This window comes from Lepidochelys kempii, chromosome 10 (assembly GCF_965140265.1).
Source record: "Lepidochelys kempii isolate rLepKem1 chromosome 10, rLepKem1.hap2, whole genome shotgun sequence".
Lineage (NCBI taxonomy): Eukaryota > Metazoa > Chordata > Testudines > Cheloniidae > Lepidochelys > Lepidochelys kempii.
Window position 1 is genome coordinate 69,946,479 of NC_133265.1, and position 13,543 is coordinate 69,960,021.

Genomic DNA, 13,543 nt, shown 5'->3' on the forward strand with positions numbered 1-13,543 from the left:
TCCGTGACGTACAGGGTCAGCCTGTGGGAGAGAACCACTGATTGGCTGGTGCCCTGAGTTTAAAATTTAAAGGCTGGGATGAGAGGCAGCGCGAGGATGGTCAATAGAGGGACGGAGGTGATGACGTCATCGCTGGGCAATGATGAGGTAATTGCTAGGGTCTTCTATGCCCTCTCTAGGGCGTCACTGCTGCCTGGCCGGGCGACCACGTGGTGTCTGCCCTCCCCCTTCACACCCTAGCTGCCATCGCAGCAAGGATGCTGCCACCCGCTCATTGGTCTCTGAAACGCTGGTTTCATTGTGATGTCACTATGGTGGTATCCATCACTGGAGCGTCAGAGGCTTCCTGGCTCTCCCGTGAATCAGCCCCTTGGGTCAGGGCTCCTGCTGCCCAGCCCCCTGGGGAACGCTGACAGCGCCCCCCCGTGACCCCACATTCAGGACTGCCAATTGTTTAACTCCACAAACACCCTTGCCCCACTCCTTCTCTGAGGCCCCGCTCCCCCTCATTTTCACTGGGCTGGTGATGGCTGGGCAGAGGGTCCCTTTTTGACCGGGTGTTTGGTTGAAAATTGGACACCTGGCAACCCTAGGTTGGGGTGCGGGAGGGGTTGTGGGCTCTAAGAGGGAGTTTGGGTGCGAGAGGGGTTGTGGGCTCTGGGAGGGAGTTTGGGTGGAGGCTCTGGGCTGGGCCAAGGGGTTGGGGGGGTGGGCTCTGGGCTGGGGTTGGGGTATGGGAGAGGGTGTGGGCTCTGGGAGGGAGTTTGGGTACAGGAGGGGGTCAGGGGTGCGGGCTCTGGGAGGGAATTTGGCTGTGGGGTTCTGAGCTGGGGTAAGGGGTTGGGATGTGGGAGAGGGTGAGGGGTGCAGGCTATGGGAGGGAGCTTGGGCGCAGGAGCAGGTGAGGGGTGCAGGCTCTGGCTGAGCAGCACTTACCTTGGGCAGCTCCCTGTTGGTCGTGCAGCAGGGCTAAGGCAGGCTCCCGGAAGCGGCTGGCACCGCCCTGCGGCACCTAAGGGGTGTGGCCAGTGGGCTCTGCAGTGCCCCTGCCTGCAGGAACCGCCTCCGCAGCTCACATTGGTTGCTGTTCTCAGCCAATAGGAGCTGCGGAGTCAGTGCTCAGGGCTGGGGCAGCATGCGGAGACCCTCTGCCCCCCAGGGGCCACAGAGATATGCCAGTTGCTTCTGGGAGCAGGTGTGGAGTCAGGAAGCCTGCCTTAGCCCAGCTGCACTGCCGGACTTTTAGTGCCTAAAATCTCCTGTTTTGGCTTCAGTAGCCTCCGGGAGATAGAGCCTGATTCCGGGAGACTCCCGATGAAGCCAGGAAGGTTGTCAACCCTAGTCACATTTGAGGATGAGTCCCCTGAACTGGTTGAAGGGTTGCCAACCCTCCAGGATTGTCATGGAGTCACCAGGAATTAAAGATGAATCTTTATTTAAATATTATGTCATGATGAATCCCCAAGCAATACATCCAGCCAAAATTGGTAACCCTGGAAGTGTTGCCAACCTTCATGATTTTTATCTCAAATCTTGCAATATTTGGTGGAGAAAAGCTTGAAAATGTGACCCCTACAAGCTCAGACTCCAGGAGGCAAATTAAAAGAATCCTGCATTTAATATTTTTGAAATCTTGTGTTTTTTAAAATTATTTTATGATTTTGAGGCCTGACTCCTGACTTTTGGACACTTGGGATCAGCACTGATGCAGTTCATGTGAAGTGGGTTAGGGTTTCAAAGACTAACACTCCGGCGTCATGGCGGAGGTCTTTCAATTTTTTTAAAAATCAAAAGCAAACAAAACATAACAGCCAGAAACAATAACCACAGACTAGTACAATGAGATGAAAAATGGAGATAACCTGAACTCCCAATGAGGGTGTGGGGGGGCGAGGATTATACTGCCTCTTAGTGGACATCTGTCAGTAGCCACCAATTCTTATTCTCCATGGCTTTGTGATCTCATGGTCATTTGTTCTCAGAACAGTTCCTTCAGCAGGGCTCTGTTTGGCTGCTGAGGTGGATCCATCACCTGCAATGTGTGTTTGCTGTGCCATATGTTATTCCTGGTCAGTGGCTGGGGTGGATGTATGTTACTTCTGTCAGCAGGATTCTGGATTTTCTCAACAGAGCACTAGCTTTCTCCTTGGTTTTGTTTAGATGCTTCTGTTCTATAGGCATGGCTCTCAGGGTAACTATGATGAATGACTTTGGTTTGGATGGTGTAGCTCTTACTTTGGCAGAAGATTGCCAGCAGCTTTCTGTTTAGAATCTAACATTCTCCCCTAGCAGGGATGGAGGCTTGGCATTCATGTCATGATGTTTCTGCTACTCTAGTTTCTTGGCATATAGCTTTTTTGTAACTACTTCAGGGTTAATTGTCCTTGGCTCAGGAAGCTTCTTAGATGTTGGCCTTTTTTTTTTTTGCTTTGTTCTTCTGCCCATGACTGTCTGAACGATCAAGCATTTTGAGGTGTGCTGAGCTATTCTAGCAATGCTAAGTGTGTATTCCTTGAATCTGCTGGGCTGTTTGAATCAAGTTCTTTGGTATTTGTACTGACTTTTCTACTAATCCAGTCCTGACCTGCAGAACCCTCTGCTAATCCAGTTCCAGGCCCTCCACTTTTCTCCCCCTGTACTTCCTCTAGACCTGTAGAACCACCTGCTGGTCCAGGCATGTTCCCTCACTCTCCCATGGTTCTTATGGTCTCAGTAGCAGAATTTATTTTAGCCCTACAGTTTGCTGCTAAGATTTGGGGATCATAACAGCCTATACAGGCATGAGAACCCAAGAGCCACAGTCCCCTCTCCCAGTTGCTAGATATTTGACTTTCTAGAGAGAGGCACCAGCAAATTCTGGATTGCTCTGTATTGTCTGTGATTTTACTGCTTTTCTCACTACGCGGTTTTCTTCCCACTCTTGCACCCCTATCGCTGCTTTGTCGTTTTCTCTCCTTATACGCCCTTTGCCTTTCACCTTACATGGCTACTTTAAACATACACATGTTCCCCACTAGAGGTCACTACACACCCAAAAATCAGACCTTGGGTCTTGTGCATAGAGGTGACTTTTTCCATCACTCCAGTCCTCACAGTTTCATGTGGAGGCCTGGCTCCTGTGTTGTTAATGAACAAGGCTGGGAAATAATCTACTACTCCATCTCCACTGACACATGTTGAGGAGGGAAAGGGGCTGGGAATAAAGAAGCCCTGCTCAACTACTCTAAAGATCCTGCCAAGGGGGCGGAATTGGGTCTAGTGGGGGGTAACCTGTTGGGGTTAGCATGGTGGGGAGAGCAGCCACTTCCTAGAGCTCACCCTCAGATATCTGATGGATGGCCAGGTCTCCTGGAATAGTATCTGACAGTGCTGACCCCAGGCAGCTCTAAGGAAATGGGACCTGAATGGGGGTGCTGAGTCCAAGTGCATGGGATGCTGGTAGGGAGGGGGAATCGAGCTGGAGGGGACAATGTACAGTGGGAAGTGGAGTCAGGGGAGGGAGCGTGGACTGCAGTGGAGGAAGGAGGAACAGAGCTTGAGGAGGCATCATATTAGCTGAACAGAGCCAGGGTAAATGGGATAATTAGTGAGGAGGCTGAATGCAGCCAGAAGAAACAGTATACTGGAGAAATTGGGGGGGGGGGCCTCCAGGGGAGGGGTACAAATGAATGGACTCACGGAGGGAAGGAGCTGGAAGGGCTGAGATATGGGGGTGGGAGGAATGAGGCCAGGAATGGAATGTAAAGGATGGGAAATGAGGGTGAAGGGGAACCAGAGAGGGTAGAATAGTCCAGTGTAATATCTATACACTGTGGCCTGATCACAGCTGCCCTCCCACTTCCTCCACTGTAGTCCACCCACCCTCCCCTGACTCCACTCCCCACTGTATGCTGCGCCATCTAGCTCCATTGCTCCTCCCCCCGGCATCCCACGTGAGACCCTGCCTGCCTCGGTCTGGAGAGTAAGATTTAGGTTCAGTCCAGGTACTGATGGTTCTTCTCAGTGGAGAAACACAGAGGGGCTGGGAGGTGTATCGGGGAGGAGGTGCAGACTGGAGCCACCTGCATGTCTATGCCATGCTTCTCTCCAGAGCTTGCACACCCCAGTTTAAACCAGTGTCCTCAGCAACCAGTTGTATTTATAGAGCAACAGAGATAAGTGTGCAGTAAACTGCTCAATCAGTTTTATTATTGTCTATGGAAGCAGGTGCTTTTAATGGCCCAGAACCAGGAGCTGGTCCAGTCAGGGGCTAAGAAGAAACTACCAGCCAGAAGTAACTTAGGGACACCCGATCTCAATTAGCCTTCTGCATGTAGCAAAGTGGCTCTCTAGAGAAGCTCATCCCTCCTGTGATATGACATCTGCTATTAGACCATGGAATATATCAGATATTACATAGCATGGAACTGGGTATTCGTGGCTTTCTGAGTTCAGCCAGAGAGGAGTGATCTGATCCATGCGATCAGGTCCGAATGGCTGCTGTCTGATTTGCACTGGCAGAAATGACTGTACAAGGTGCAGGGCAATGGAGAGCCAGGCCCACTGTCTGTATTTGGGGCAAAACACTTCACCTTTCTGTACCTCAGTGTCCTGCTCTGAAAAATGAGGCGGTAATAATGAGGGGTGAGATGATTCCCGAATTTGGATCTTGTTCAGTGTGCTGATACATTGATTCACAATCCCCCTTCCATCGAACGGTCCGATAATAAAGTAACGTGGCAGAACGAATGGATGCCTCCGAATGCCTCCTCACCCCCGCACCAGACCCTTGAACAGCCTTGTCATTGGAGGGTATTGGCTGTCGGGCCCTTCACCCCACCCATATTCAGTCATTTTGATGGGCTGGAGGCCGAAGGAGGTCCCCCCAGCCCCATGATATCTTTTTGGTGGAATGGGTCTGCCCAGTAGGCTGCCCACGACTGACTGTCCACCATGGAGTGGTGTCCTGGGGATGAACCAGGCTTGCAGCTGGAAGCTAGTTGGATGCAGCTGAGCACTTTAAAAGAAGGGGGTGTTGCACTCAGGAATGTGACCCATTGCTAGCTGCAGAGAGGCCACTAACAGGTACAGCTGAAACGCTTTGTCCATGGCTAAAGTTGCAGTTGAACTGTGTTTATCACCAGAGCAACTGTGCCACCTGTTGGCATCTGTTGTCAGCAATGGCTTCTTTTCCTAGGGAAGACAGGGGCAGGGGGGTGGGCTGGCCAGAAGCCAGGCCAGTGAGCCCTGGGGAACCTAGGAGCTGTCCTGTTTGATTTGTACTTCTGGGGGGAGGATTGAGTGTCTTGTGTTTTCTGCTGCATGGGTGTCAGTTTGGGCTAAAGCAGAATCTCTGAAATAAACCAAGTCCGGTGAGGGTGACTTGTATTCAAACCTGAGCTTTCAGTGAATCTTCCCAGGCTCTCCGCTGAGCCAAGATTGAGTGTCATTGGCTGGCCATGGTATAGCCCCTTCTACTCTTAGCAGCTGTGGGCTCCATCACCCCTCCTTCCACTGTTTGGTCTTCAGTGGGATGTTGTGTTTGGCCTCTCAAAGGCCAGCACTTACTTTCTCTTAATAAAGCCTCACCCCCACAGCGGGTAGCAGAATCCCTCTCTGTACCAACTGCCACTCGCCCATGGGAACACCAGATGGTTCCTGTCTAGCAAAGGTGCCCTGTGTGCATTTAGCAGGCTTCCCTCCAGGCCGATCCTGTCCCAGCAGCTCAAGAAGGGCACTTAGCGAGGTGTGACCAAGACTTGCCTTATCAGGGATTGCTTGAGGACAAAAAACAAGCTGAGCCCAGCATAGTTTCTCATGGATGTCTCCTTGAAAGATGCTGTTTGCAAACTCCCTGGATTGATTGCCAGAGTCCACAGCTGCTAATATGGCCTCCAGAGCAAGGGCTGCTCCAGCAGAGTTGTCCCGCTGGAGTGCGTCACTGAAGCCTCTTTACTCCTCTCATGTTGATCGCTTTAACGTCTCCTGCCTAGCTTCCCTCACTGACATTGCCCCTCCTTCAGTCCGCACAAAGCATAGCCATCATGATCATCTCCCTTGGCCACTCACCTGACCACATCCCTCCCTCTTTGAATCCCCCTTCTCCAAGTTCAAGCTGTTTGTCCTCACCTGGCCCTCCCAGCTTAACTGTGCGTGAATTTTACAGCCTGAGCCAACTCCCAAAGAAACCAGTTGAAAGACTCTCATTGACTTCACAAGGAGATGGAGCTGGCCCTTGGCGAGGCACCTGCTCTGCCAGTGATGCCAGATTGGACTGCCTGCTCGTCTGCTTCTCCCACAACTTTGTCTATGCCTCTTTCATGCTGCCCCCTATGAGACGCTCACCCTTTCCATGCTAGTCTGTAAGGATGCTGCCCTTTCCTCTTTACAGGTGCTCCTCAAGATCCATGTGCAGTGCTTAATTTGTGCCAGGGCTGAGCCCTGCCACCTCTAGGCATGGCACTTCATAGCCCCCCGGCACCTGCTGCATCAGTTATGAATGTAAAAAAATTGCTTGAGCCCCGGCACCTCTTTCATTACAATTAAGCACTGACCTTGGGTTATGCAGAACAGACAGGAAATGAGCCACCTTTGAAGGCAGGGCAAAGATCAAATCATCGCTTACTGAGCAATTGAATAACATCCTTGGGGTCACCTCCTACTTCTTCTCCCACCACTCCATGCTCTCATCACCCCTCCCCACATCCTCCTGATAGCATCAGGTCATCAAATTCATGTGTAGGGATCATTCCTTTGATCCATAGTAGGATGCACCTTGTGACACTTTTGGTAGTAAATAATAATCATAGGTGGCTCCTGACACCAGATGAGTGCATGAGGGGATACTAACTCCTGCTCACAGAGAGCATTCAGCATTCACCCCTGCTGTACTGGACTGACTGGAGCTGTGCCCACCTATATCATGGCCACATTTGGTCCCATGTCTTGATGCCCAAAGGCCAGTTCTAGTGGGTGCTGCTGGGTTTTCTCCTGTGCTCATTCAGGCTTTGGAGTGTGGGGTCAGGATGAACAAGAGGGTCTTGGATGTTTTCAAAGGCAGGAAATAAGTAATCAACCCCATCCCTTGTGAGTGTGACTGAGCTCCAGGAAGAGAACTGGGGCATTGGGCAAGTGCAGGGGTTAACTAAACTGCCTTGGCACTACGATTCCAGAGATTGCCCTCTCCTGACCGGGTGAAGATTGTGTTACTACATCCCTGGTTCACTGACACCCTGTTCACACCCTGGCCCCCAGAGCCAGGCAGATGCAACAATTAGGTTCTGGGAAGGGGAATTCCCACAAGGGGTCATTCAGCACTATCTTCCTGTGAAGGGATTTGAGCGGCCTCCACTCACGTCTTACTAAAACACACTGGGCCAAATTAATCCCTGGTGTAAATCCAATGATGTATCTGGAGTTATGCCTAGGAAGGATTTGCTCCACTGCTCATGCCGACCCTATCTTCTTCCTCATCTGCCCTTGTGTTCTTGCTCAGAGAAGATTCAGATCTTGGCTGCATTTACCTCATTCTCCTCATTCCAGCAGATCCCAGGGAGCTATCAGAAGTTAATTAAAGTAGAAATGAGAACTAAACAGGGCAAGGGCTGCACAGGCAGGAATGCCACCAGCACCCTGAGCCAGGGCTGCCCCTGGCTCACTCAAGGGCCGGGGATGCCTCTAGCTGATTCAGGGCCAGGGCTGCCTGAACAGGGATGCCCCTGACTGCCTTGGGGACAGGACTGCCAGGGCAGGGATGTGCTTTGGGGACATGGATGTGGCTGCTTAGGCAGAGATGCCCCGGCTTCCCCTGGGACCAAGGCTGCAGCTGCCTGGGCAGGGATCCCCCAGGTGCATCAGGCATCTGCTCGGACATTGTGTTTCCAGTTCTCACGTTCCAAAGTGCTTTGCAAGGCTCCAGCCTGGTCTCCATTGTTGGCTGGTGCAGGAAGTTCCAGTCACTTGCATGAGCAGCAAATTCACCCCAAACATGGTAAACAAAAGACAGGCCTTGTTCTCCGGAGCCTGCAGCCCTGCAGGGCCGTGCCCTCCCGGCTCACTGACACCTGTCTGCAAGGTGCATCAGGACGTGGCTCGCCACATCCCCTCCGAACACGAGCAGCCTGCTGCCACATTGACCCCAGAAGGTATGCTCTGTCAGTGCAGCACCCTCCTGCAATTCACTGCAAGGGGATGAGCTGAGACAGCTCACCGCCAACCAAAGAGCCTCTTTCCTCCCCTGCCTCCTTGGGGATTCTACCCACTGAATCAGGCAAACGGGGAGGGGTTCTGTCTTCTTTTTAAAATACTTAATGCTCATAAAAGCAAGGCACTGAGAGATCCAGCTGTGGCCAGGCATGGTGCAGACACCCCCCTACTCAGCTCTGCCAGTGAACCTCGGGCCTGACCTGCAGCACCCTCTGCCATTCCTGTCCTGTTTCTCCTGAGCAGAAATGACCAATATTTCCAAACTGTGTGGTAGGGCCGTGCCATGGACCAATGTCTGCCAGAGTCACCCAGCTGATTTCCCCATTAGATCTATGGCAAATTCTTACTTGAGGAGTCCTTCAGCTGGCCATTGGGAAGTTTAGACTTGAAATTAGACAAAGGTTTCTAACCATCAGAGGACTGAACTTTTGGAATAGCCTTCCAAGGGAATCAGTGAGGGCAAAAGACCTATCTGGCTTCAAGATTAAACTCGATAAGTTTATGGAGGAGATGGTATGATGGGATAACATGATTTTGGTAATTATTTGATCTTTAAATATTCAGGGTAAATAGGCCCAATGGCCTGTGATGGGATGTTAGATGGGGTGGGATCTGAGTTACTACAGAAAATTCTTTCCTGGGTATCTGGCTGGTGAATCTTGCCCATATGCTCAGGGGTTAGCTGATCGCCATATGTGGGGTCAGGAAGGAATTTTCCTCCAGGGCAGATTGGAAGAGGCCCTGGAGGTTTTTTGCCTTCCTCTGTAACATGGGGCACGGGTCACTTGCTGGAGGATTCTCTGCTCCTTGAAGTCTTTAAACCACGATTTGAGGACTTCAATAGCTCGGACATAGATGAGAGGTTTTTCGCAGGAGTGGGTGGGTGAGATTCTGTGTCCTGCGTTGTGCAGGAGGTCGGACTAGATGATCATAATGGTCCCTTCTGACCTTAGTATCTATGAACTGTCTGAGCCCTTCCCTCCTGCCCTGGAATCATAAATAAATACCAGATTTTTCCCCTCAAGGGATTACTGTCCTCCCAGGGGTCAGCAAACTGCCTCGTGGTGGATTGATTTATCCCTAGGCGGTCACAGAGGAATGTGTGCTAAGACCTCTAGGGCAATGGCTCAGCCCTGAGCAGAGAGCATGGTGATATTCTGCAGCAGGAACCCACACCTTTTAGCACCTTATTACCACCTCAGTAACCTCCCCAACCCTAGCTGCTATGCTGCCATAAAAAGCCTAATACAGTATTGTGACACTGGCAGACCAGGAGCCAGCTCATGCCAAGGTCCCCATGCCTCAAGAGAACCCTGACAAATACACGGCTGGAGTCAGTCTGGCTCACCTGGGTGTTAATATTGTAAAAATAGGAATTAGAATTATAAGAATGTGTGTAGTGTTTAGACTTTATTGAATGCTTGTGAGTTGCTGCCTGCGTTAATCTCACTTATAGCATCTGTATCCCATATTGTAAGGTAATATTTGAGTGTTTGCATTGTAAGTCTTTGACTATGTAAATCACCAGACAGGGGAGAGACATTAACTAGTGTGAACTGCTGATCTCCAACAGAAGGTGTTACATCCTGCCCAATAGGAAAGGTCAAGACCCCAGATGGAGTAGTGTGGAATGTTAAAGAGAACAAAAGACTTCATTGTTTACTCTCCCCAAACCATGAAGAGCAGTCTTGCAAGTGATTTCCTCCCATCTTGCGGCTCCAAGCAGAGCTGGGGAAGGGAATAAAAACTCCTAGCAAGGAGGAACGGTATCTTTATGCTGCTTGCACTCTGAGGGGCCAGGATTACTAGGCATATGCAAAAGATCCCCAGTGCTTAGCCTGGGTTAGCCAAAGGACATATAGAGCTTGCTTATCATAGAAGCTTCTATTACTTTTCAAAACTTAAGATTGGAATTCATTTGTGTGTATATATGTTTAACTGCTTTAACCTTGTAATTAACTCTCATATTTCCTTTTCCTAGTTGTTAAATCTTTAGCTAGTTTATTATAGGATTTGCTAGAAGCGTTGTCTTTGGTGTAAGTGACTGGTCCTTTGAGACTGGGAGTAACCTGAATATTGCTGTGATTTTTGGTGTAAGGGGCCATTTATCACAAAGCCAGGTTTACCTGGGTGATGAGACTGATCAGAGTATCCAAGGGGACTGTCTGTGAGTCTCTATTTAGGCTGTTATAGAACCTGAGGAGTTTACACTTGATAAGTGGTTGGTGAAATCTAAGAATAGAACTCACAACCAATTTGGGATTTGGTACTCATGCTCTTGAGTCACTGCAGAGAGCTTTACACATGTGTAGAGCGGTGGGAGGGTCCCATGACAAGTGTCCCCTTCAGAGATGGAGCTGTCTCAACAGATGTGGCCAGCTAGGTCTGGGAGAGGTGGGAGGTTGCTGTCAGGGAAGAAGATATTTAGGAACTCCCATGCTGCTGGCCGACAGCAGCTGATAATAACGGTGAACTCCTAGCCAGTGACAGAATGACTACCTGGAGAGGGGGACTCTGATCAGGCCCATGGATTCCAAGAGGCTGTCTGGTCAACCCCCACTCCTCAGTACCCCCTCCCAGGTGTGGCACTGCACAACCTCTCCTCTTTGGGACAGTTCAAGCTCTGTGGCACTTAACAATGCTGCTCCTGTTTCAGCCGCTCCAGCAGCACTGTTCCCAGGGCTAGAAGCCTGAAAGTGGCTGCTAAAGGAACAGTCTCCCCATAGGGGCTTTTCAGGTGAGAGTGGGAGCATGTGTGCAGAGGAGTCATTGGAGCATGCAGGCTCTGACTGGACTCTGGTGGCAAAGCACTGATCTGCAGGCTGATAAGGTGGGAATGCTGAGCAGTGCAGCAAGGTGAGACTATCAGGCCAGTGGAAAAGACATTACCTTGTGCCCCATGCTCCCATAATGGGAGCTCCGTGCTTAAACAGCTGGTGAGGAAGGGGGAGGCAGGGTGGAAAGAGGGGGTCAGTAAATGAAGCTGTTATGATCCATGCGTTCCAGAATAGTAGTATTTGTAGGGTCTAGGGAGGGAGCTAGTGCCTTTGTCTCTCTGGCCTTTCGCACTGATCTAAGGATCTTTGTAGGGGTAGAGAGCATCTCGGGGTCGTTTTCAGAGGATGCTGTTATTCAATCAGGCTCTGAACTGAAAACCTCTGTGAAGTGTCTGGCCAAAGATGTTTGGTTCGAAGCCCTGGAGATGAGCTGAGATGACCTAGTACATCATGCCTTCCACTTCAGGGTCGCTGGGTTCAAATGTGGATTGGGGCACATTTGAAATGAGTGTGTTGGGTTTCAGTGCAGGAGGTGGGATGGCAGCATGGGGAACCCAGGACTAGAATAATGGGGTATTTGAGGTCAGGACAGAGGAGCAGCAGCCCAGCTGTGGTGGTGGGGGGAACCCAGGACTGAAATGTCAGGAAGTTCTGTAGGACAAGGTTGATCCCTGATAAATCCAACCATAATTGCCCAAATGGCTTCCTTCAGCCTAGCTCCCATCACACACAGCACTACAGACTAGCACACAGACTCAGGACCGATGCATATAATGGCACAGGCCCCTGTGACACACACTCATCAGTGTGAAAAGCAGTTGCCACTTCTAATTACGCAAGTCCAGCCCTGCAAAATGAAGCAGAAATGAAAAGGGCAGTGAATGGAATGAACCGTTTCCCCCCCTGAAACCCAGTTCCCCTTGGGCCTTTACATGGAGATGATCTGCCATGCCAGCCCTGTTAAATGCTTTCCTTCCAGCTGCCCTGTAATTAGCTGAAGTTTTATGGTACACTCTTGGGGGCAGGGACTGCCTTTTTGTTCTGTTTGTACAGCACCTAGCACAACAGATTCCTGGTCCGTGACTGGGCACTACTGCAGTACACATAATAAATGCTCTCCATAAAAGCTCCACTCAACCCCCTGCCCAGAAGAATAAGTGGGGCACTGGAGCTTTCTGGGCAGCAGCCAGGCCCTAAAGAAGCTCTGCAGAGCCTGTTCACTCCCCACCGGGAGCCTCCCAACCCTGCCCTGTTCCCAGCACCCTGATGGGACTGAGGAGGTGGATTAGGACATGTGGACTGTGAGGAAAATTTCACTTCACTTTCTTCTGTTACTTATAGTTTCTTATACTTACTTAATTCTTACTTATAGTGGGGACAAGGAGAGGCACCCATGGGCCCTAAGCCAAACCCATGAGGCTTAGGTGCAATCACACTGATTTCCCTTTCCCTACACACATGTGCAGCTCTTTCTTCCAAGTTCTTATAGTAACTGCAATGGGCAAAATTTGCCCTTGGGGTAAACCAGTGGATGTAGCTAGACTTGTGCCAGGGAAGAATTGGGCTCAGAATCCATAGTTAGCCAATGACTGACACTTCTGGTCCAGCTGGTGTGAGGTTGACACTGGAGGTTATGGAAGTGAGATGGTGCCAGCGTGTGCCTTACAGCACCTAGGGTGGTATCACAGAGGAATGTCCCAGTCTCACTTCCAGGGCTGGCAGGGGTCAGGGAAGCCTAGCACTGGGTGCCAGTGCCCCCCCACTCAGACTGACACCTTCAGGCACCGAAGGAGCCCAGTTCTCTGCAAAAATGCCTCGCCACTTGCGTCCCATGTAAAGCAGGGCCCTGGCACTTGGTGCTTACTCCATAGTATGCCAATGCTGGTGGCTGGCAAACAGTTGATGACTATGGCCGTCGTTCTATGCCCAGGATAATGATGATTCTATAGCACTGCCTGTATCGGCTAATCTTCCCAGCAACTCTCTGCAGAGCCGAGCCAATAGCATCATTACCAGAGGCAGTGGCATGGTCCCCAGGATGCAGGCCTTTCCCCAGTGAGCTAGAGATCCAGCTTTGCAGAATCGATATACAAAAGCAATTCTGGCCTACCCTGCTAGAGGGCAGTCACGCACGCACGCCATGCATCCCAGCAGCATAGCCAGCTGTGACAGGACTCCTTGTGTTACAAAATTCTCCCTTGAACCCTGCATGCTCATTTATCAGAGACCTTCTAGAAGTCACTTTGGCAGCAGAAGAAAACATCTGGACTGGGCTGCAGGGCAAAGGGCTGGTTTCCCAATATCTCTGACAGGGGGCGTAACAATCCTACAGACCAGTGCTCGTTCCCTTAGCTAATGCAGGGAGCAGGTGCCTGCCAGGACTGGCTGCGGGGGACATCAAGAAGGGATCTGAACTCTGACTGGATCATGGCCCAGGTCATGCCCTGCACTGGAGCTGCAGGTATGCATGTCACTCAGGTGTGCAAATGCAACCAGAGTCACATGGAGGTATTAGGGGTAGGACTCTGAACAGCCTTCCAGGGAGTGCCAGGTCCTCAGGGCAACTAAGCTTGTCCTCCAAA

The 13,543-nt window shown here is 50.8% G+C and overlaps 1 protein-coding gene across 1 annotated transcript in view; it reads left to right on the forward strand.

Moving 5' to 3' along the window:
- Positions 1-69: 69 nt before the first annotated feature.
- Positions 70-13,543, forward strand: part of RHCG (Rh family C glycoprotein) — a 39,183-nt gene continuing 25,709 nt past the window's right edge. Inside the window, exon 1 of the mRNA XM_073304146.1 lies at positions 70-147. The gene's annotated coding sequence lies outside the window, so the exon portion shown is untranslated. The remainder of the gene's footprint in view (positions 148-13,543) is intronic.